Source organism: Hyperolius riggenbachi, chromosome 2, assembly GCF_040937935.1.
Source record: "Hyperolius riggenbachi isolate aHypRig1 chromosome 2, aHypRig1.pri, whole genome shotgun sequence".
Lineage (NCBI taxonomy): Eukaryota > Metazoa > Chordata > Amphibia > Anura > Hyperoliidae > Hyperolius > Hyperolius riggenbachi.
Genome location: NC_090647.1, coordinates 419,360,456 through 419,382,823, shown reverse-complemented (window position 1 = coordinate 419,382,823; position 22,368 = coordinate 419,360,456). Strand labels below are relative to the sequence as shown.

At 41.7% G+C, this 22,368-nt stretch overlaps 1 protein-coding gene across 5 annotated transcripts in view; it reads right to left on the bottom strand.

Moving 5' to 3' along the window:
- The window catches only part of MID1 (midline 1), a 776,611-nt gene that overhangs the window by 218,203 nt on the left and 536,040 nt on the right, over positions 1-22,368 (bottom strand). The window contains exon 1 of one of the 5 annotated variants that reach the window (XM_068269891.1): positions 4,094-4,201. The exons of the other annotated variants lie outside the window; for them this stretch is intronic. The gene's annotated coding sequence lies outside the window, so the exon portion shown is untranslated. Of the gene's footprint in view, positions 1-4,093; positions 4,202-22,368 lie in introns of those variants that run through there. 5 annotated transcript variants of the gene reach the window in all.

Genomic DNA, 22,368 nt, shown 5'->3' with positions numbered 1-22,368 from the left:
CGATCATTTCTCCTGTCGATTCCGGATTGCAGTGAATGGAAAAAAGATAAGAAAAACGATCGGAAGATAAGAGAATTGACTGCGGAATCCAGCGGCGAAACGATCGAGCGGGTGAATCGAGTGGCAAAAAGAAGCTGTGTATGCCCAGCATAAGCATCTGTGCTACGGTCCAGATTGTTTTCAGTGTACAGTATCTACTTGGAAACCCAAAATCTCAGGCCTAAACTAAATATATGCCTTGAATTAGTCTGGCCTGCTACTCTCCACCTAGCAATACCACCATGGTCTTTGGCAGGTGAGGTTCTTTCACTAATCTTTGGCTAACAGGAAGGGGCAGGTTAGAGCAGGTGTCAAATATTCTGTTTGTTGAAGGCCTGAGATTTTTGGGGCATCCAGGAAAAAAACAGATCTGGTGCTTGCAAACACCTTGGGGTACAAGCACTTAAGCAGCCACGGCAGTTTAGAAATGCTGAGAACTTTGAAAGCTTTGCTTTAGCATCTGTTTCAAAATTGCTAATTATGACGCACCAGTTCACAAGAAGAGCAGAAAGGACTAAATTCCCAGGTGTTGTCTCTGGCAGCCAAGTTATGATGAGCAGCTGTTTGATGATGCATGTATCAGCTTTTCCAGAAATGTTAACTTGCAGATTTGTGCGCATTCACTCACCAGTAATTGTGATGAAGAGTTAGAATAAATATCTTTATACACACATGAAATCCTAGGATCTGTATGTATTTTATAAGAACACTCATCCAAGTGTTTCTCCTCTTCAAATCTTATTAGACAGTTTTTTATGCTACATATATTACAGATAAAACTAGTATTTTTAACTGGCAAACTAGCCTGGAGAAAAAGAAAATACCTGTACAATATACAGTACACTCTAAAATAAAGAAAAGAAGTTCTACAGAAAAGCTTTAAAGATGAAGTGTCAAAAAGTTTAAAAATAGTTAAAAGTAGTATAAAAATGTAAAGTGTTGCACTACATTGATCTTAACTGTAACGGAAGAAATTGATTTTGTGGACAAATGTGAGTTATACACATAACGAGTTGAGAAGAAGAGTATTTGTAACTGATTGACAGAGTGATTGTAATTTGTGTGCCACTAGAGCACATACTGTAACCAATCTGTGAGCGTCAGAATTCTGTCTAGGTTGTAGGGGATCTAATACTTATTAAACTCAATGACTTGCAAATCAATAACTTATGTCATGTGCCTTTCTGGATTTTTAGTTGATATTCGATCTCTCTCCATGAGAATGAAACTTCCAAACCACCATCCAAATATCAAACTGTTTTGTTTCTTTGCAATTGGGCAAATTTAGCTGGAGTACATATTTTCTGCACTGTATACTTGGATGTATTTTCTATAATCCATTATTTCTCAAAATTTTGTAAGATGAGGTTTACTGAGTATCCCCTATTGTGGGTAATATAGAAATCATCAATAATATGCTAATTGATTTAATGCAGATGTTATGTTAATTGTATGTAAGTTTATGTAGCCGATGCCCCTTTTGGGGCAGTACTGATGAGGAGTAGGGTGAAGTCTGCAAGAGGGAGTGACGGGGCTATGAAACCAGCACCACAGAGCAGTATGAAACCAGTACCACAGAGCAGACCCAGTGCAGCAGTTTTTAATCTAAGTGTTCTATAAATTCACTTTGTTATGAGAGTGATCCTGTTTTCATATTAAGAGGCCATACAGCCCTACAGGTGCATACTGACCTGCCCTTTAGAAGTATGAAACTGCTCTGAGCTGCAAACCCCTGGACTTGTGGTGACTTGTTTCTTCTCTACAGACTGGTAGAGAGGAGTTTGGCAAAGCACCTTGTCGCTGAGTGAACTTTATTTGCAAGCATGGATTTCAGCAAACTGACTCTTGCCTTATAAAGTGTTGCTAGTGCTGACTAACTGAATGATTGCCTGTTTGTGTACATTTTAACATTGATTGACGAAAAATATTTGTTTTACACATACATTTTAAAACAAATTTGCATATTTTTAATTTCTTTGAATTTTTTATACTTGGAAATTGTAATTAAACAAATGTACAAATTCTACATCATGGCTACGAACCATACAGCACATGTCCATGGCTTACAAGATGTCCACAGACCAAATTTTAAAAACAACTGTTAGATATTTAAGCATGACAAGGTACAAATCTCCCAGGTGTCTAAAGAGCACTCCACATTTGAATATTGAGTCACATGCCTACTTGCCATAGAACTTGAAGCAAAAGGCTACATTTCAAGAGCTCACCTTTAACAAAAGCAAGGTTTAGTCGGCCTGGATGAATAGGCTTGAGGTAAAACTCCTCTTCTTAAAACTAGTGCAAGGGAAACTGATGTAACTTTACATCTGCTCCACCTTGCTCTAGTATCCCTTGAACAGGCTTCCACAGTACTGCTCCCATGTTTCTAAATATGGTCTGTAATTACAGCTCTACACTCTTAGGGCCCTTTTCCACTAGCAATCGCAATCACAAATCACAAACGCCAGCGATTGCGATTTCTCATTAATTCTGTTATGCGATTGCGATTTGTGATTTTCATTTGCATTGCATTATCATTGTAAAAATCGCTCCAGCAAGCGATTGCGATTTGCGATTAGCGATTTCCAAATCGAATCACTGTAGTGGAAAATACTTCTCGTGATTTCTATGATAAAGTAACAACTCTAGCGATTTAAAAATCACTAGCGATTTGCGATTTTGCGATTCAGCAATCACAATCGCTCTAGTGGAAAAGGGCCCTTAGGCAGGGGTCACACTTGCTTAAAATCCCATGCGTTTTCTGCAACACGAAAATGCACATGATGCTTCCCACTGCACAACTGCATTGCAGTGGGAGCAATGTGCATTTTCATGCAGCAGGAAAAAAGAAGCCTGTGTTGCTGCTTTTTTGCATATCGCGTGTGATTACCTATCGCCGGCAGTCAGCTGGCTGTCGACCAACAACGCAAATTCGTCCATGGAAACGCTGCCATTTTTCCACAGACTCAAGTGTGATCCCTGCCTTTGACATATATTAGTTAATTCCATCACATATAAAGGCTCTGCTCGTTTTGTGTGACTGGAGAACGGAGACTCGTGGAGGACCGGCACAGGACAGGACGGCTGCTGGGGGCTTGTAAAAGCCCCAGGTAAGTGAAACGGTTTTAAAATGATCTTCAGCTCCGCTTTAAATACAGCTGGTAAACACTGGTATTAATGGTAAGTTTGTCTAATCAAGAGACAGATATATCATTTTTCTGACTTTGAACTACCCTCATTCAAATTATTGATTGGGGAATAGTGATTGATGCAATATAGGACTAAACTGACCCTCCGCCAGATTGCAGCAGAAATTGATCAACCCTTCTCCCCCTAATCAACCCACCCAGTTAATGGAAGTTTACAATCGCTTCCAATCACATTCGGTAAAATGTCTGAAATTAGTTAGAAGTCAATTTAACGGCACTGTGACAGTGACCACTGACCGGGTTACTATCAGATAATCTGACAAAATAAAACTGACCTGCGTATAGTCAATCTGAAGTTAAATAACTACTTTAAATTGTAATGAAATATATCAATAAATGCATTAAACTCGAGCAATACCCCAAAATAGATAGACGTTATGTAAAATAATACATGCCCATAACAAAGTCTACAACAGCTAAAAATACATACAGAAAACAAAAGAAACATTAACAAAATAATGACTTCTGACTTCAGATAATGATCTGAGAGAACGTACAGAGAATAGTTTATATATGATAAAAGCACTAACTGTGGAGAATAATGTTATCGCTTTGTCAACTCAGAACTGAATCTTTATAAAAAGAGAGAGAATGCACACATCACCATGTACCTTGGTACTCGGGACAAAAGCATCTACTTCCACCTGTTTCTGCTTCCTAATCAGCCCCTCCCTTGCTGTGACACTATTCAAAACAACCTGTCAAGGAGAGAGACTACCCTTTAGATAAAAGAGACTATGCAGAGTAATTTTACTCCCAGCATTAGAATGCCCAAGATTTAAATGACATAACATCTGTAATCTGAGACGGCCTTTTGATGAGGACAAATCAGACAGAATACTCACCGATGGACCTCGCAAAACTTCTTTTAACTGGAGCATTGTGCAATAAGGGAACTAACCAACTAAGAGCTGACAGGTCAGGGTTCCTAATGGTAGCAGCTACTGACACAACGAATCCTTTTGCTGAGCAGAGGTAGCTAATGCTAGGCTGCTGACATTGGAGCACAACAGGAAAATCTGTGTTACAATGCCAGGAAAACCAGCTCCACCCAATCACCTCCGCCAAAAGCTCTCGTAGCAGTCTCACTTCAGCCAAACATAGAGAGAGCCTTTTTCTCTCAGGCGGATACTGAAACCAAATGAAAGGCAGCACGGCATAAACTTCTTTCACTACAACATCTCCACTCGTTTGGGGGCAAGATCTAGTAATGGAGATTTGAAAAGTAGGATAAGCTCAGCTTTCTCTGTAATTAATCCATAGCTGAATGAAATGCCACAGTTGCCATGAATGTAGCAGGAAGCTGACCAGTCACTAAGAGTACTTTACATACTGAGCAGTGGAAGAACTTCCAATGTACACACAAATACAATATCAGAGTGGCTAAAGTTATAAAAATAGCTCATCTGTAACAGAAACGTGTAGATGTGTGACAGATAGCATTGTTGCTGGGGATTTCATTCGTCATAACCGTTTATTCACATAATACACATCACCACAACTGTCAATCACTGAACTCTTAGGCCCCGTTTACAATTGATCAGTTGGTACGCGTTTTTTTTCTTCTCCATAGCAGTGCATTGTGAAAAAGATTTCAGTTAAAATGCATTAAGTGTGAACTGTGCCATTGGGAAACATGGGGCTTGCTTTGAAATTCAGTTGCCCTTTCAGTTATAACTGAGAGCAACTGAATAAGGGCCCCTTTTCAACTACTTAGTGATGCGAATGCAGCTACCTAGCCGCATCACATCACTTGCGGAAGTGTATTGGAGGAGATGGGACGCGGCTGCAGGCGGATGCGGCCGTGCGAGAATCACAACATGCACGCACAACATGCACGCAGTGGAAACTCTTCCATTGCCGTGCATGTGTTTCAGGACACTTGTGGTGCGATGCAGCTATGTAGCCGCATCGAACCGCTCCTAGTGGAAACGGGCCTTATGCTGGGGCCATCACTGATGTCCATATAACTGAACTGGGATAATGGAACTATGGCTCATATGGGACTGATATTGTTTAGTGTCGTGTCCACCTCCTGCCCCCCAATTGGAAACTGAAGGGCTTCACAGACTAAGTACTTATAAGTCCACTTTATTTTTGCTCTAGTTTTCTTTTGCCTTTTTCAGAGTACTTGTACAGACTAAAGCCTTATACACACGTAATCAGGGATGGGTCCCTCTGGCGACACTGCATGTCCCCCTGCTGTATAGGCTAGCTACCATTTTTTGCTATGTGGGCGGGGAGAGGGAAGAGGCATGGGAGTGACGTGTGTGAGGGAAGAGGCATGGTAGTGGCAATGTGGTGGGCGAGGGTAAGTGGGGATCACTAGCTGAGCAGACAAGGGGAGTCTAGGACTGCTGTACACATGCTGTATTCTCAGCAGAGGCAATCATTATTGCTCGCTTCTATGAGTTTCATCTAGCATTGGAACATGGCTTTACCAACTGGGTTGCCCCTAGTGGCTGCCTCGTCTGACAATTCTAGTGTGTATACAAAGTCATAGGCAAGGCAGTGCCACATCTGTATTGTATGCATGCACTCACTGAAGATCATAGCAAGGTCCGCTACCCCCTCAGGGCAGATGCATCCCATTCAAATGCAGGGCAGTAGATGTAAAGAGAACTTCAAAGCTCATTATTCAAGCACCAGAACAAACTGCAGCTAATATACTATACTATGAGTACAGCTGGCATGTCTATAGCTTATAAAAAAGGAAGTAAATGTCATTATTGATTGGGCCTCATATTAAAGCCACTTGATTAAACGTACACTAACACTTAAAGAGAAACTCCAACCTAGAATTGAACTGTATCCCAACCAGTAGCTGATACCCCCTTTTACATGAGAAATATAATGATTTTCACAAACAGACCATCAGGGGGCGCTGTATGACTGATTTTGTGCTGAAACCCCTCCCACAAGAAGCTCTGAGTACCGCGGTACTCTGGGCAAACTGCCACAATGTAACAATGTTCACAGACAGGAATTAGCTGTTTACAGCTGTCTCTAACAGCCAAAACAGTTAGGAGCAGCTACATAACCTGCCCACAGTAAAAATGTCACCATGTAATAAATGTCAGAATGTAAATCGGGGTGAGGAAAGATTTTACAATGAGCAAACACTGACTAAATCATTTATACATAATTATGGTAAAAATGAAGCACTTTTTTTACTACATTATTTTCACTGGAGTTCCTCTTTAAAAAGGACCATCACAAAAAATTATAAAATTTAAAATACAAAAGTACATTTGTCCCAGAGTAAAATGCACTATACATAAAACTTTTCTCCTATATTTCTGTTGCTCACAGTAGGCAATAGAAATCTGAGATTTTTGTGTAGTCCATCTCTTCATGGGGATTTTTTAGCAGTTCTCCGTTCCCTGCCATAATAGTGTGCAAGCGAGTAGGGAGGCAGGCAGACATCTTTATATAGAACCTTTCCAGGGAGTGCTTTTGCAAAAAATAAAGTAAACACGGAGAATCCCCCATAAGGAGATGGACTGGTCCAAAACCAGTCAGATTTGTCGGATTTTTACTGCTTACTGTTATTGACGGCAACATAGGAGAAAAGTAATTCATAGTGCTTCTTAATCTGGGAGAAATGCACTTCCTATAGGTATGTGTTTACACGTATTTTTACCCTCTCCCGACCGCCGGGACAGTGGCGCTCTCAGGACCGCCTAACGCCGATTGGAGGCGGGATGAGCAGGGAACACGCGTTCCCTGTGGGTAAACCGAGCAGGGCTCAGTCATCAGCCTGCTAGCTGCGAACGGAGCAGGCAGGCTGTAATTTACAAGTATAGTGTTAAGCAACTTGTACAGTGCTGCAATCTAGCACAGCGCTGTACAGGGGAAAGCCTCGTCACTTAACTGTCCCTCTTAATGGCTCAAAATCTAATCCCTCTCATAGGCTGATGCCTATGAGTGTGTAGTGTAGTGTAGTGTAGTGTAGTGTAGTGTAGTGTATGGATCGAAGTCTAGGGCCAATTTAAAGGGGAAGGAGGGGAATAAAATAGTTTTGTTTTTTGTTTTAATTGCTTTTTTCTATTAAATTTTAAAAAATTCCAAATCGCAGCAGCAATCAGGGACCACCAAAAGAATGCTCTATTAGTGGGAAGAAAATAAGGTTAAATTCATTTGGGTGCCAAGTTGTATGCTCCTGCAATAAATCGTTATACTTGAGTGCTGAATTGTAAAAAATTGCCTGGTCACTAGGGGGTATAAACCACTGGTTCTCAAGAGGTTACATTTTACAGTTTTTGGTGCTTTAAAATATAGGTTCTTGCTGGCGATGCATGCATGCAAGCAACTTTAACAAGTAATCTTTATTGTATTATGACATGTCCCAGGCGAGGGTGGAAACCTTTGGGCACCTAATAGCACACACTTCTTAAAACATGTAGTCCAAGTTTGCTGGATCAATGATGTTCTTCAGTGCTCTCCACTAATCTTCAGCCAACCTTAGTAAATTAACCTCATCGACTCCCAGCTAAGGTCACAAGTAAAAAAAAAAAAAAAAAAAAAAAAAATGTATAGCAAGCCTATCCTCATTCCTTTCACAAAAGCGAGGCACCTGGCTGCTGTCAGGAGAGCTGAGCTAATGTGTTGTATACAATAACAACAGTTGATCTGGGTGCCCTTGTCTTGCCTTAGTAATACCTGACATTTTTCAGTTATAGTTTAGTACACAAATAGGATGACAGAATACATGTGACTGTCTGATGTATAGTTGCCTCATTTTGAAAAAAATATGTTATGTTAACAGTGCAATCAAGGGTACACTTTGCTCCTCACATGACAAGTCAACTTTATCAAAAACGTTTTCTGGAAAGTTAAGGTATTTCAAGGAAGGGTTAATCTACTTTCCAGAATTTATTGCAATCTGTTTTTGTTTTGGGGACTATCTGTTCCTCTCATGGGTGTCGAAAAGCAAAGGCTCTTAGAGGAAATTTTGTTAGAGGCACAAAAAAACCCAAAACTACCTTGCTAGGCCGTAACAGGTTAGGCCCCGTTTCCACTAGCCCCCGCGTGCGGCTGCGAGACACGCGGCGGCACTTCTTGGTATACGTGTATGCAGACAAATCCCAGAAGCCGTGCCATGCACGGCTATGGGATTCACTGCCTCCCACATGAAAACTGATGGCAGCAATTCGGCCGGGGGCACTATTATTTCCTATGGCACAGTTTCCACGCACGATTTGCCTGCGGGGAAACTCTGCGGATTCGGCCCGGTTTCCGCGCTAGTGGACACGGGCCCTAAGTATCCATGGAAGTTTTTTTCCTGTAGCTTCATTGCAAACATTTTATGAGCTTCCTGGTCCTCTCATAGGTGTCCAAAATTATGTGAGTGATAATACAACCTAGTAATACACGGAGCACACTACAACAGAAGGACTAACCTAACCAGTAATTTAATTTTAGCAAAATGACCTTATTTTATTTTGACACTACTACATATTTCTAATACCAACCAGATTATATAGGTAGAAAAAAAACGTTTTGTAAAAAATACCTTTTAATGGCTAACTGATAGTTACATTAATTTAACTATCAGTTAGCCATTAAAAGGAATTCTTTTTTACAAAATGTTTTTTCTACCTATATGATTTGTTTGGCTAACATGGTACAAAAACTTTTTTGCTACTAATAACCATCAAACAAAACCAACAACATACAGTTTGGTTTACAGAACTTCCCAGAATTCTCATACCTGGTTGCATAATTGGATTCAAGGCTTATTCAAACTAAGGAACACATGCCAGCATCTCAGGGTCTTATTACCCTTGGCCAGGTGTGATTTTGAAGTATGAAGCATTCTGACTTCATATGGCAGTCAGAAAACAAAATTCTCAGGATAAACAATCCACTATTTTTTATCTGTACTGTAGTTACTCTTCACAGTGTTTTAACCACTTGCCGACCGCCCACTACCTATGGGCGGCAGCAAGGTGGCTCCCCCAGGACCGGGTAACCCCGATCCGTGGCGGAATCTGGGGGACTAATTTGCCGGGGATCGCGCGCAGGGATAACACGCATCCGCCGGCATTAGGCTCCGCCCACCCGTGACGTCAACCCGCCGGCAAATTAGCAGCCCCGGCGGGTTGTAAATACCCCGATCTTGCCGCTACTAAATGTATAATACACGTTGTTAAGCTAACAAAGCGTATTATACTGGCTGCCTCCTCCCCTGGTGGTCCCTAATCACCCATCAATCACTCCCTGTCACTGTCAACGCTATATTTTAGATTAGGCTCTAATCAGCCCCCTAGGGGCTCCTGATCACCCCCCCCCCCCCACACACACACACACACACACACAGATCCTCCCCAGACACCCCCCTGTGTACTGTATACATCTATTCTCCCCTGTAATCACCCACTGATCACCTGTCAATCACTCATCAATCACCCCCTGTCACTGCCACCCATCTGATCAGACCCTAAACTGCCCCTTGCGGACACCTGATCACCCACCCACACCCTTAGATCGCCCGCAGGCCCGCCCTCAGATCACCTCCCAAGTGCCCTAATCTGCCCCGTTGTGGGTACCCAATCACCCGCCCACACCCTCAGATCGCCCTCTGAACAACTCGACAGTGCATTGCTTGCATATATTCTCCCCTGTAATCACCTACTGATAACCTATCAATCACCCCATCACCCCGTCACTGCTACCCATCAGATCAGACCCTAATCTGCCCCTTGCGGGCACCTAAACACCCGCCCAGACCCTTTAGAGACCCCTCCCCCCCCCCCCCCGATCACCTCCCCAGTGCGTTGATGGGCCTAGGCTACAAAAAAGTGTCACACATGTGGTATCACTGTACTCAGGAGTAGTATAATGTGTTTTGGGGTGTATTTTTACACATACATATGCTGGGTGGGAGAAATATGTCTGTAAATGGACAACTTTGTGTAAAAAATAAAAATCTAAAAAATTCCCATTTACAGAGATATCTCTCCCACCCAGCATGGGTATGTGTACAAATACACCCCAAAACACATTATACTATTTCTCCTGAGTACGGTGATACCACATGTGATACTTTTCTGCAGCCTAGGTGCGCTAAGGGGTCCAAAGTCCTATGAGTACCTTTAGGATTTCACAGGTCATTTTGAGGCATTTGATTTGCAGACTACTCCTCGCGGTTTAGGGCCCCTAAAGGAGGTAAAATTCATTTAGGTGGTAGGTTGTATGACCGAGCAATAAACAGTTAAAGCTGCAGTGGTCTGAATGGAAAAAAAAAGTGTCTGGTCCTTAAGGGGGTTTAAGGCTGCAGTCCTTAAAGTGAACCTCCGGACTAAAAATCTACTAAGCAAAACTGAAAAGGCTTGGTGTTGATTTAACAGTTTCACAGCATCAGAACTTTGTTTTTCTTCACCAAAGCATCACTTTTAGCTGCATTTTTAGGTAAGCTCCACCCATCAAAGAAAACTGCCCAGGATTTTTTCCCCTGATGCTGTGCAATGCATTATGGGATTTCCTATGTTGTTATTCACGTTGCTTAGCAATTGGGAGGGGTGATCAGCATAAAGGACAGTTGGAATTGTGTCTCATGCTCCCTGTCACCTCCTTTCAACCAGAAAGATGGCTGTCCTCATGAAAGCAAACATTTGCCCGTTCTTTTAAAACAGGGTGGGTAAGAGATTATATTACCTATCTATTTTAATTAACATAACTAATGTAACTTAATGACAGTATGTTTGTTTAGGATGAAGTTCCTCTTCAAGTGGTTAAAGGGGATTCCGGTTAGGTTTTGCTGTTTTTTTTTTTATATTTGCATATAAACATGGGCCTGCGCAGCACCTTTTCATGTTTTGTTCCCATTTAAATATAAAGCTGTCCAAAACTAATAGAAAACTCAAATAGCACTTCCTTTCAACCATGATAACTGTAAACTGTTTGGAGTACAGACTGCCTCCTAGATAGATAGGGCAGGAACTGTTGCCTACTATTTAACAACTGCACTGTTCATTTACTGCCAGAAAACTATTGAAAAAAAAAAAACTGGTAGAAAGGATTGTCAAAGTGTAGACAAGTTGAAAACTGATACTTACCCAAGAAGAGGGAAGCCTCTGGATCCTGCAGAGGCTTCCCACGTCCTCTTGGCCCACACAATTGACATGCTCAAAGCCTGGGACATATTGACAAGAGCTTGTCAAATATATTACAAGGCCGTGCTCCAATTAATGCACAACTGCGACCGTACTGATCCTGCGCAGTAACACAGAGCCTATCATCCAAGAGCAGCTCTATGCTGCTGCGCAGGTGGAGCCGCACTTGCACAGGTGCAGCATGCCTACACATGCATGAAGAAGAGCTTGTGCTGGTCAAATTTACAAGGAAGTCCCAGGAAGCAGTGGTGGTCTCCTAAAAGACACAGGACGCCTCTAGAGGATCCAGAGGCATCCCTCTTCTTAAAGAGAATCTGTACTGTAAAATTCTTACAATAAAAAGCATACCATTCTATTCATTATGTTCTCCTGGGCCCCTCTGTGCTGTTTCTGCCACTCCCTGCTGCAATCCTGGCTTGAAATTGCCATTTTTATGCAGTGTTTACAAACAAAAGACATAGCAAGTGATAGGCTGAGAGTAGCTCAGTGTGTGCGTCATACAGAGTGTGCAGGGGGCCTGGAGAGGGTGTGTATAGCTTCTATCCAATCACAAGCAGCACAGCACATTCCAGCCTGACTGCCTGAGCCCGACAGAGGAAAGAAGATTAGATCATATAACAGAGAACACAGCCACTGTGCAACCAGGAAAGGGTGCAGTAAGACAGAGCACATTAGAACAGCTATAGGAACTTATAGGATAGAAAAAAGAAGGCTCAACCTTTTGTTACAGAGTCTCTTTAAGCAAGTATCTGTTTGTTTTTATTCTTTTCGCCTCATGTACACTTTAGGAAGCACTGTAATGACTTATAGACTTATATTTTATATTTATATAAAACGTAAGCAAGCCAATCAATGCCAAAGTCTGTAATAAATCCTTATATTTAGCAAAAACTGGTCATTTACATCTATGCAACTTACGTAAGCTGAAAAGATAGAGGTATTGCAACTTGAGACAAAGTTTCATATGCAACGGACATGTTCAGAATGTACATGTATGGAAGAATTTCAGCTTATAAAATGCAAGTGCTGCCAAAAAATCTTATATATGTTTTGAACAATAAATATACCACTACCTAAATCTTACTTCTCCAAACTCCAGTCAATTGTTTCAGCCTTTATTTGAAACAATAAGAAACCTAGGATATCCCATGCCACACTAACTACTCCCAACCACCAAGCAGGTATAGGTCTCCCATGTGTACAATCCTATTATTGGGCCTCCATTTTAGAAATAACAGCATGGTGATCCTGCACACAAAATAAATTGTGGCTACAACTGGAAAAAAGCTTATTAAAACAAGAAATATCATACTTCAAGCCTTACTAAAACTTCCGATGCCCCAATTGGATTACCCCACAATACAAGCCTCCACACTAGCTTGGTCGCGTTTGCTATCTACCGCCCTACAACACAATGACTCCATAGTCTTAACAACCCCACTAAAAGCCCTCATCTCTATTATACCAGATATAAATATTAACGTCTGGCAAACTAAAGGGATATACAGTGGTGAGGTGCTTTTGGTCTACTTCTCTGTGTCAGATAGCTCCTATTTAAGTGATTTCTTGATTGAAACAGGTGTGGCAGTAGTCAGGCCTGGGGGTGACTACAGAAATTGAACTCAGGTGTGATAAAGCACAGTTAAGTTCTTTTTTAACAATGGGGGCAATCACTTTTTCACACAGGGCCATGTAGATTTAGAGGTTTTTTTTCTCACTAAATAAAAACTATCATTTAAAACTGCATTTTGTGTTCAATTATGTTATCTTTGACTAATAGTTAACGTTTTTTGATGAGCAGAAACATTTAAGTGTGACAAACATGCAAAAGAATAAGAAATCAGGAAGGGGGCAAATAGTTTTTCCCACCACTGTATAGACTCAATGACATACTGAACCAGGGGAAACCCCATACTTTCCAAACACTACAGAAAAATCACAATCTCCCCCAAGATCAACTATTCTCTTACTGTAGAATTTGCCATGTAATTAAACATCGAAATATCTCTTTATCTCAACTACCTCGATTAATAGTTAGACATCTAAACTCTCCCTCTCCCCAATCTGGAGGCATTCGCATCTGGTACAAAACCCTGACTCACCAACTCGGTAATCAACTACATAGATATTGCCTAATTTCGGCAAATGACCTAGCTACACAAATACAACCACACCATTTAATAAAGGCATCTAATGACATCCGCATGCACTCCACATGTATGGCTCACTGGGAAAACTATCAAAAAATGTTACTAAAATGGTACTATACTCCCAGAAAGTTGGCTTGCTTCTCACCCATAAACTCGGAACTCTGTTGGAGAAACTGTACACACATAGGTACCCTAGCCCATTTATTTTGGGAATTCCCTAAAATCCAACCCTTCTGGAAATATATCACTAAAACAATACAGCTAACAGCCAAAACCTCTATTAAAGTACCACCTGGACTAGCACTATTACACATAGGCCTAGATGAATTTCCTATACACCCTCGCCCAGGAATTTCGCTGTTGCTAAGCACAGCAAGAACCCGGATTGCCTCACACTGGGGATTAGATACCTTGCCATCCTTGACACGTCTACAACAAAGTGTGGAAGTATGGAAATCAAATTGAAACCCATAACCAATCCTCCTACTATATCTCATGGCACTCCAATAATATGGCCTTCTATTCCTTGAATAAATCTTACTATAACCACCATCCACTTAGAACCTGACCTCCAAGGCAAACTCAAGCCTTAAAGGGAATGTCCAAGCAAAATAAAAAAATGAGTTTCACTTACCTGGGGCTTCTACCAGCCCCATGCAGCCATCCTGTGCCTCGTAGTCACTCACTGCTGCTCCAGTCCCCCGCTGGCAGCTTGCCGACCTCGGAGGTCGGCGGGCTGCATTGCGTACATTTTTACGCATTCCCGCTAGTGCAGGAACATTAACACATACATTTTTATGCATCACTGGTTCAATGCGTACAAATTTACGCATTGACCCAGTAATGCGTAAAAATGTATGTGTTAATGTTCCTGCACTAGCGGGAATGCGTAAAAATGTACGCAATGCGGCCTGCCGACCTCCGAGGTCGGCAAGCTGCCAGCGGGGGACTGGAGCAGCAGTGAGCGACTACGAGGCACAGGATGGCTGCATGGGGCTGGTAGAAGCCCCAGGTAAGTGAAACTCATTTTTTTATTTTGCTTGAACCTTCCCTTTAAGACTAGTGCACACAGGAAATTACTAGGCACTAAGATTACGCTTGTTCAACCTTGGAAAATATGGGTAAATAAACTCCAGACATATATATCACCACTGAGGATATTTTTGTTGTTTCTATTTTTATTTTTAATTTTTATTTTATTGTTATTGTTACTAGATGTACATGCTACAAGTCTCAGTTTTTAGACCTTATGCACATCTCGGCTTATTTCACTGTAAAACACCTGTTATATGTAACTATGCTTTACTATATTTTAGTATGTTATGCATAGAAGATAACATTTTAACTCTTGTTATGCATATTCCTTGTATGTTTAAAAAAAAATTACAATAAAAATGCATTGTTAAAAAAAAAAAAAAAAAAAGGAAAAAAAGAATGTACATGTATGAACAAGCTCATAGCAAGGTGTGGGTCCTTTTAACTTGTAGCTTGGTCCTCTATTCTCCACTATGAGAAATGAGTTGACAGTGGACCCAGTGTAAATGGGGTCTCATAGTGAAACAGGCTCATAGCCAGATGGGGTAGAGAAACTGCACCTGTAGAGAAACTGAACCCATGTATGGGGGGACAAAGACCCCTTCCTCAAACAATGACAGTGATGACACTAGCAACTGCAATCCATATAAATACATTTTAATATGACCAGTGGCGTAGCTAAGGAGCTGTGAGCCCCGATGCAAGTTTTACAATGGGGCCCCCCCAAACAAACACTCTATACATAACAATTGATACGGCGCACCAAAACCTGACAATGGCAACTACAGTGTCAGAGGTGGAAGAAGGTGATGGGGAACAGTTTGTTAATGATCACCACCACTCAATGCATCTATAGAAGTGCTTATTATGAGCACAGGACCAATAGAGAGCTATTAGTGTAGTTGAGGCAGGACCCTTCAGGGCCCCAATGCGGTCGCAACCTCTGCAACTCCTATTGCTTTGCCCCTGAATATGACCTAATCTGGGTCCCCATAAGTATGCATGCACTCACACATTGAAAACCAAAATTAGCTTACCTGGTAATGCTGTTTTTAATAACCCTCCAGGACAGGTGCTACATATGAGATATGGGCTCCGCCCTCAACAGGAAACACAAAGAACTAGCTCTCTATAAGTTCCACCCCTCAGTATCCACCTGCCAGTACGTTCCAATTAACTGTCCTGATACCGATTCTTCTTTCAAACAATTTAACAAAAAACTGCATGTACATAAACATCCGTATAAACACACAGAAATATATGCTTCAGTCAATATTATACATAAATATATATATCAAAATGGGTGGGTCACCTGTCCTGGAGGGTTATTAAAAACAGCATTACCAGGTAAGCTAATTTTGGTTTTTTCAAATAACCCTCCAGGACAGGTGCTACATATGAGATGATATGCAATAAATACCAACCTCAGGGAGGGACAACAGCCTGAAGAACTTTTCTTCCAAATGCCTGTTCTTCTGCTGATAAGCCCAGTCGGTAATGCCTAATGAAGGTGTTCACGGATTTCCAAGTTGCTGTCTTGCAGATATCCGCCGCTGTTGCTCCAGCTCTATAAGCCCAGGAAGTTGCCACTGACCCTGTTGAGTGAGCGGTTACCTCTCTAGGACTTTGAACTCCTTTCGATTTGTAACTGACAAACAAAAAAACTAATAACTAGAGGTTCTAATGCTAACCTCTCATCCAAGTATAGTGATAAGGCTGCCACTTGGATCTTTAGGGTACTCAACGCTAGATTTTTGTCAACGTATTCTTGCAAAAATTCTAACACTGTAGCGAGCTTATTGGATCGGAGTCCTGTCTTTTTCTTCCATTGACAAAAAGTTTTCCAATAGTTTTGATATATTGCTCTAGTGACTTTCTTTCTACTTTTAATTATATTCTATTAACCCTCTATCTTTTAAGATCTTCCTTTCAGAAACCAAGCTGTCAATCGAAGATTCGGAATCTGAGTCCATTTGTCTTTTCTTTTTGAGAAGGTATAGTCTGTCTGTTAATGGCATTGGTCTGTCCACCAGCATCAACTTAATCATTGGATACCAGATTATTTTCAGCCAATCTGGTTCAATTAATATTAGATACATTGTTATCGATTTCAGCTTCTGTAATACTATTGGTAACAGCGGTATTGGAGGAAATGCATAAGATATTTGATAATCCCACATTTGAGCCAAGGCATCTACTCCCGAAGCGCCTCTTGGGTCTAGAGAGAAAAACTAGCGGCACTGAGTATTCTCCAGATTGGCGAATCAATCGATCTGTGGTTGTCCCTACTTTTTCGCTAACAACTTGAACACTTCAGGACTTAGCATTAGATTGATAGTCTCTTCCCGCTGAACAGATCCACCATGTTGCTTAATGAACCCTTTAGGTGAACCGCTGAGATCGATTGAAGATTGTTCTCCGCCCAATCTAGCAGCTGCAGTATCAAATCAAGAAGTTGTGATGACCTGGTACACCCTTGTTTGTTTACATACATCACTACTGTTATAATGTCTGACCTGATCTTGAACATGCTGGTCTTTTAACCTGTATTTTGCATAGTCTAGGGCTCTCTTCACTCCCAGATGCTCTCCGAAATGTGAAGTTTGGGTCTTAATCTGCTTTGACCAAGTTCCTTGTAGATATATCCCATCTATGTGGGTTCTCCCAAGAATACTTGCGTCTGTTAACACTTTTGTCATCTGAAACTACCATAGTCGTCCCCGAGTGACATTGTCTGCTATTATACACCAACTGAGTGATTGTTTCAACCGTGTTGCAATAGACACCATGCGGTTTAAAGCTGCATGACTTACTTTCCAACTGCGCAGGAGCCGTTGTAATATTCTCACGTTTCAATCAAGGATGGTCGTAGTCAGCCAACTTCGCTACGCTGGAACTACACATGGTTTTACTCAATTACACTTCAACAACTACGGCTGCGAATATCAAATATTCGTTTTGTATGCATCACGTAGACTATGCATTAAAAATACGCAATTACGCGTAGTGTGAAGCATAGTGTGTGCGGATGCTTGTGCTTATATGCAGAAAATTTTACACATTCATTTCTCTATAACTGCTTATACCGGGACCTCTTCAATGCATACATTCCCCTTTCCCCTGCGTAAATTTGTAAGCATACAATCACACGCTGAAAATTAGACGCAAGAAACGCATTCGTAGTTCACTACGCAATACACACATTCACTACGCATAGTGGGCGTAAGCTACGTGTAGCAGTACTTCACTATGCGTAAATTCATAAGCGTTGTTTTGAAAAACTTTACCTATGAACTACCATGCGTAGATGCAAACTATGATGCGTAAATTCGCACTGGCGTAGTTTCTGCTCATCCCAGGTTTCAATGCCCAATACACTGCCGGTGCTGTGGATGTCAAAAATCCTATTAGACTCATCACTTGTTTGACTGTTACAATTGATTTTTGCTGGAAATTTTCCACTAAGGCATGAATTTTGCCTAACTTGTCTTGTGGAAGAAATAATTTCTAAGCTATGGAAATTAATTCTGAACCCCAAGAACTGAATAACCTGTGTCGGAATCAAATTTGATTTTTGTCGGTTCCCTAACCAACCTGCTCGTACCAACTGCTGGATGACGAGATCTCTGATGTTTCAACTTCACAATACTGTCTGTCACTACTAAAAGGTCATCTAAGTATGGCATTATCATAACACCTTTTTAATGAAGGGTTCCCACAATTTCTGCCATTACTTTTGTGAAGATTCTGGGTGCTGACGTGATTCCGAATGGGAGCAGTAGCAGACCATGCTTCTTAAGAGAAATTTCAACTTATTTTCTGGTTTTTAAGGCCGCTTTAGACCTTGAATGCTAACTCATTCACCTTCCAACCTGACTAAATGCAGCATCAAGTTTAGAACATGAATCCCCAGGCTTAGCGTCTTCCTCAGAAAATGGAAAACGCCTTTTCAAACCCAGAGGCTAGGGATGTTGCGTTTTGATGCAACGTTACAATCGCAACGCAAACTTACACCGCAGCACCCCAAAAGGTTGCAACGCAAGTTAATGCCTCGTTATCGTCCCATACAGTAGAACATACAGGCAATGAAAACTATGCTTCCAAGTAATTACTGAGCATGTGCAAACCGTCCAACGCAGCCAATAATGTGTATAACGCACAGCATGCAGCACTATCTAACAATGCTACAAGTTACACACAAACGCAACGTGTGCACTGTGAATGTCCCACAGACTTCGTATTGCTGTGCGTTAGTCTGCGTTGAATCATTTTATAACATGCGATTTTACTGTCGCACTGCGAAAGAGGCCCTAGATACAAATATTCTTTTATCCGGCTCTTTCCATTGAGCTGTGATTAAGTTTTAATAGAGGAATATGAACTGGGAAACATAACTGCTGATGCTCACATGGTTCCATTCCTGTGTATATCATGTATCATTGCAGATTTTTTTTTTTTTTTTTTTTTTTTTTGAATGAATTGCCTTCAATGATTCTTCAGTTTCTTCCAGCAGCAAACTTAAACTTTGAGGACTTTACAGTCCCCTCTGCTTCACTCTGCACAGATAAATCCTCAAAAGATTTGGAATCCGGATTAACAACTTCCTGCTGACTATCATCTTCCTCTTCAGAAGAAAGTATTATTCTAGGAGTTTTCCTTATTGCTTTCTTAGGTTTTGCAGATTGAATTTAAGCAGTCTGAAGCGGCTGTGAAACTGAAGTAGAAGGAAGGCTTTCTTTAAAAGCTTTAAATGTTTCCACCATTTCTTGCCTAATGGATAACAAACTCTTTGCAAGATGCTGTAGTATCTTCATTATTTATGCTTGAAATGCATTTTTAACAAGATACTTTAGACCAGTCTATGGCCTTTTGCACACTGCATGCATTTGCAGTGTGCAGGGAGCCCAAGGCTTCTTTCCCACCAGGACGTTGTGTTTTAGGGGATGCTATAAGTTGCATAACATGCCCCCAATGCAACGCCCGGTGGTGCTGGAGGAGGATGCTACCAAGAACTGCATTATGCAGCTGTTGGTGCGCCTTTTTCGCGATGTGCGATGCGGAGACCATGTGATCCGCATCACTTGGTCCCGCCAGCCAAACGCCACACAGAGCGGCCGCTCCAGGAAGTAAACACTGCACGTCACACCGTGCAGTGAATATTAATTAGCCATGTGGCTGGCCGCGGAGGAGGAGGGGAGACCTCCCCTTCCAACATAACTGCGCATGTGCAAACAGTCTAACGCGGCTTACCTGTTTATAACACACAGCATGCAACACTTTGTTCCAAAGATGGCAATTGCTGGACCTATCAGCTATCAGTAGGCTCAAAAGCATCCTGAAAAACATGCAATTGATGATTTAATCAATTAAGTCTGTTAACCAGCATACATAAATATTTAACATGCCATGAGATAGCTATTTGGTATAATCAGTAAACCCCAGACTTAGCTCTACTCATAAAGCTAGGCATATATAAAGTATAACAGTGAAACTTAATCTAATTTCAAGTAAAATGAAATGATAAAAATAAATTATGCTGCCCATTCAAATGCAAGATGCATACGACAAATTAAATGCGCACAGAACACATTTCCTGGGATAATTAATCAATCAATTGATTTTGTCCACCTGCATGCACAAACCTCATGATGAAGTTATCTGCAGCAAAGTTATATAATTCAGCAGTTTAAATAAAGACATGAGAACATGCTTAAGATAAACACCCACAACCCAAACAATTTGGGTAAGTAAACATAGTGCTGAATACATGGGCAATAGTAGACAAAAGACTTTTTACAACCATCAGCGCTGTAAGAAACTAAAAAAATCTTCCCTTGCGCCAGGTTTAGGCATAGACCTCAGAATCAGACGGGCAACCATCCTCCGATGTCCGCCGCCACTTACTTGGTCTGCCGTCCTCTGTCTCGTGTCCATCTCCACCAAACACCAACCGCGGTGTGGGGAATGGACCTCTCGGCGTTCTGACAGCTGCGCGTACCGGATACGATGTCCCCGTAAGGTCGGAAGTGTCGTGCTCACAGCGCTATTGCCCTTGCCTCCGCTCTGGACACGCTGAGAATCACACTACCGCCAAAGGAAGTCACCTTTCCGCCTCCGCAAAGTGAAAGCTTCCCTCCGACGCGCGATCGGTCTCCACCATGCTGCCTCAAACACCGTCTCTCCTTACATAGCTGACCTCCAGCATGATTCAGAGATCCACTACCGTGGAAAAACAAGGTAAACCCCCAGTAGTCCTTCCAGGACAGGGCTACCTATAAAAGTTCCATGGCCTCAGCACTGCCTGGCTGCTGACCATATCTAGCTGTAGAGAGCTAGAGGCTTCCCGGGACAGGAAACACAAAGAACTGGCAGGTGGATACTGAGGGGTGGAACTTATAGAGAGCTAGTTCTTTGTGTTTCCTGTTGAGGGCGGAGCCCATATCTCATATGTAGCACCTGTCCTGGAGGGTTATTTGAAAAAAATGACATCACTTTCAATACAATCTTGGCATTAACCACATGAGCCAAAGTGAGTGCCACGCAGAAGACCACGGCGACCCTGATGCAATGAGATCTTCCACACTATGACAATGTCATAGGCATCAGACATGTGAACAGAATAAAAACTTGTTTGAGATGGGAATGTTTTATGCACTGTTCAATTATTGTACCAATAATCTTTGCTTTATATGAACACATTATATCCTGTGGGTATGCCATTTGTCACAGCTTGCTGCTATAGCTTCTGCTTTGCCAGTACCATGTTCTGACAGAGGGGAGAGTACTACACATAGGATGGCTACATCTCTCCAATATCTTTCAGCTGACAGGCTAAGTTACCAGCTGTTTCTTATTTCCAGAGATAACACAATGTTGGGAAGATCAGCCACTAATTGCCTCATCCCTTGTTTTATATGTGCATGGAATGAGTAGGCTGTGTCTTGCTGTTTTTATTTCAGGCGATCTGTTGGTACATGTTGCTTGCCTGGAAATCTCAATCCATATTACCTTTCAGGAAAAAGCGATATATGGGGCATGGGGAAACACAGCACCATGCCAGCAGCAACTGTATCGCTCTTAATTTAATATGTCTGCGTTAAAAGAACAACAAAATCTTTCTTGTAGGTACACGGGGCAAAAAGCGCCCGAAATGAGCGATGAAGGATGCATTGTTCAGATATCGGGCAGTCAATTAAGAATCAAACAGGTGAAATGAATGATCCGCAATGATTCTCATGCTTTTCGAATGACCATCATGACAGATCACATCGGCAGATAATTGTTCATAGTCAGCACTGAGTATAGAGCTATGAACAGTTATGAAACTAGGTGTCTGCAAAGTTTACAGTGCTTGCGTTCCACATCGTTTAACAATCCCATTGAGTAGCATATCGTCTGTGGTCATTCACATATCTTGGGAAATAGTTAATTGAACGATCATTCAATAGCCGATTCACACGATCTTCCCTTCAGTGAGTAGCTTTAGGAGGTAGATTTGCCTCTACACATTTTATCTCAGGGAAACACTGAAAATGAAAGCACAAAGTTTGATAAGAAGGTAAGATTTATCCACTCTCAGAATATTTCTTACACTGATATAACCACAGACTGCAGAAACAATTACATGTGCAATTGCTGAGGGAGAGGCAGTAAAGGTGGCCATAAATGGATCAGGCATCATGAAGGCAAGACTGGAGGCGTGGTGAAGGCAAGACTGGAGGCGTGGTGAAGGCAAGACTGGAGGCGTGGTGAAGGCATGACTGGAGGCGTGGTGAAGGCATGACTGGAGGCGTGGTGAAGGCATGACTGGAGGCGTGG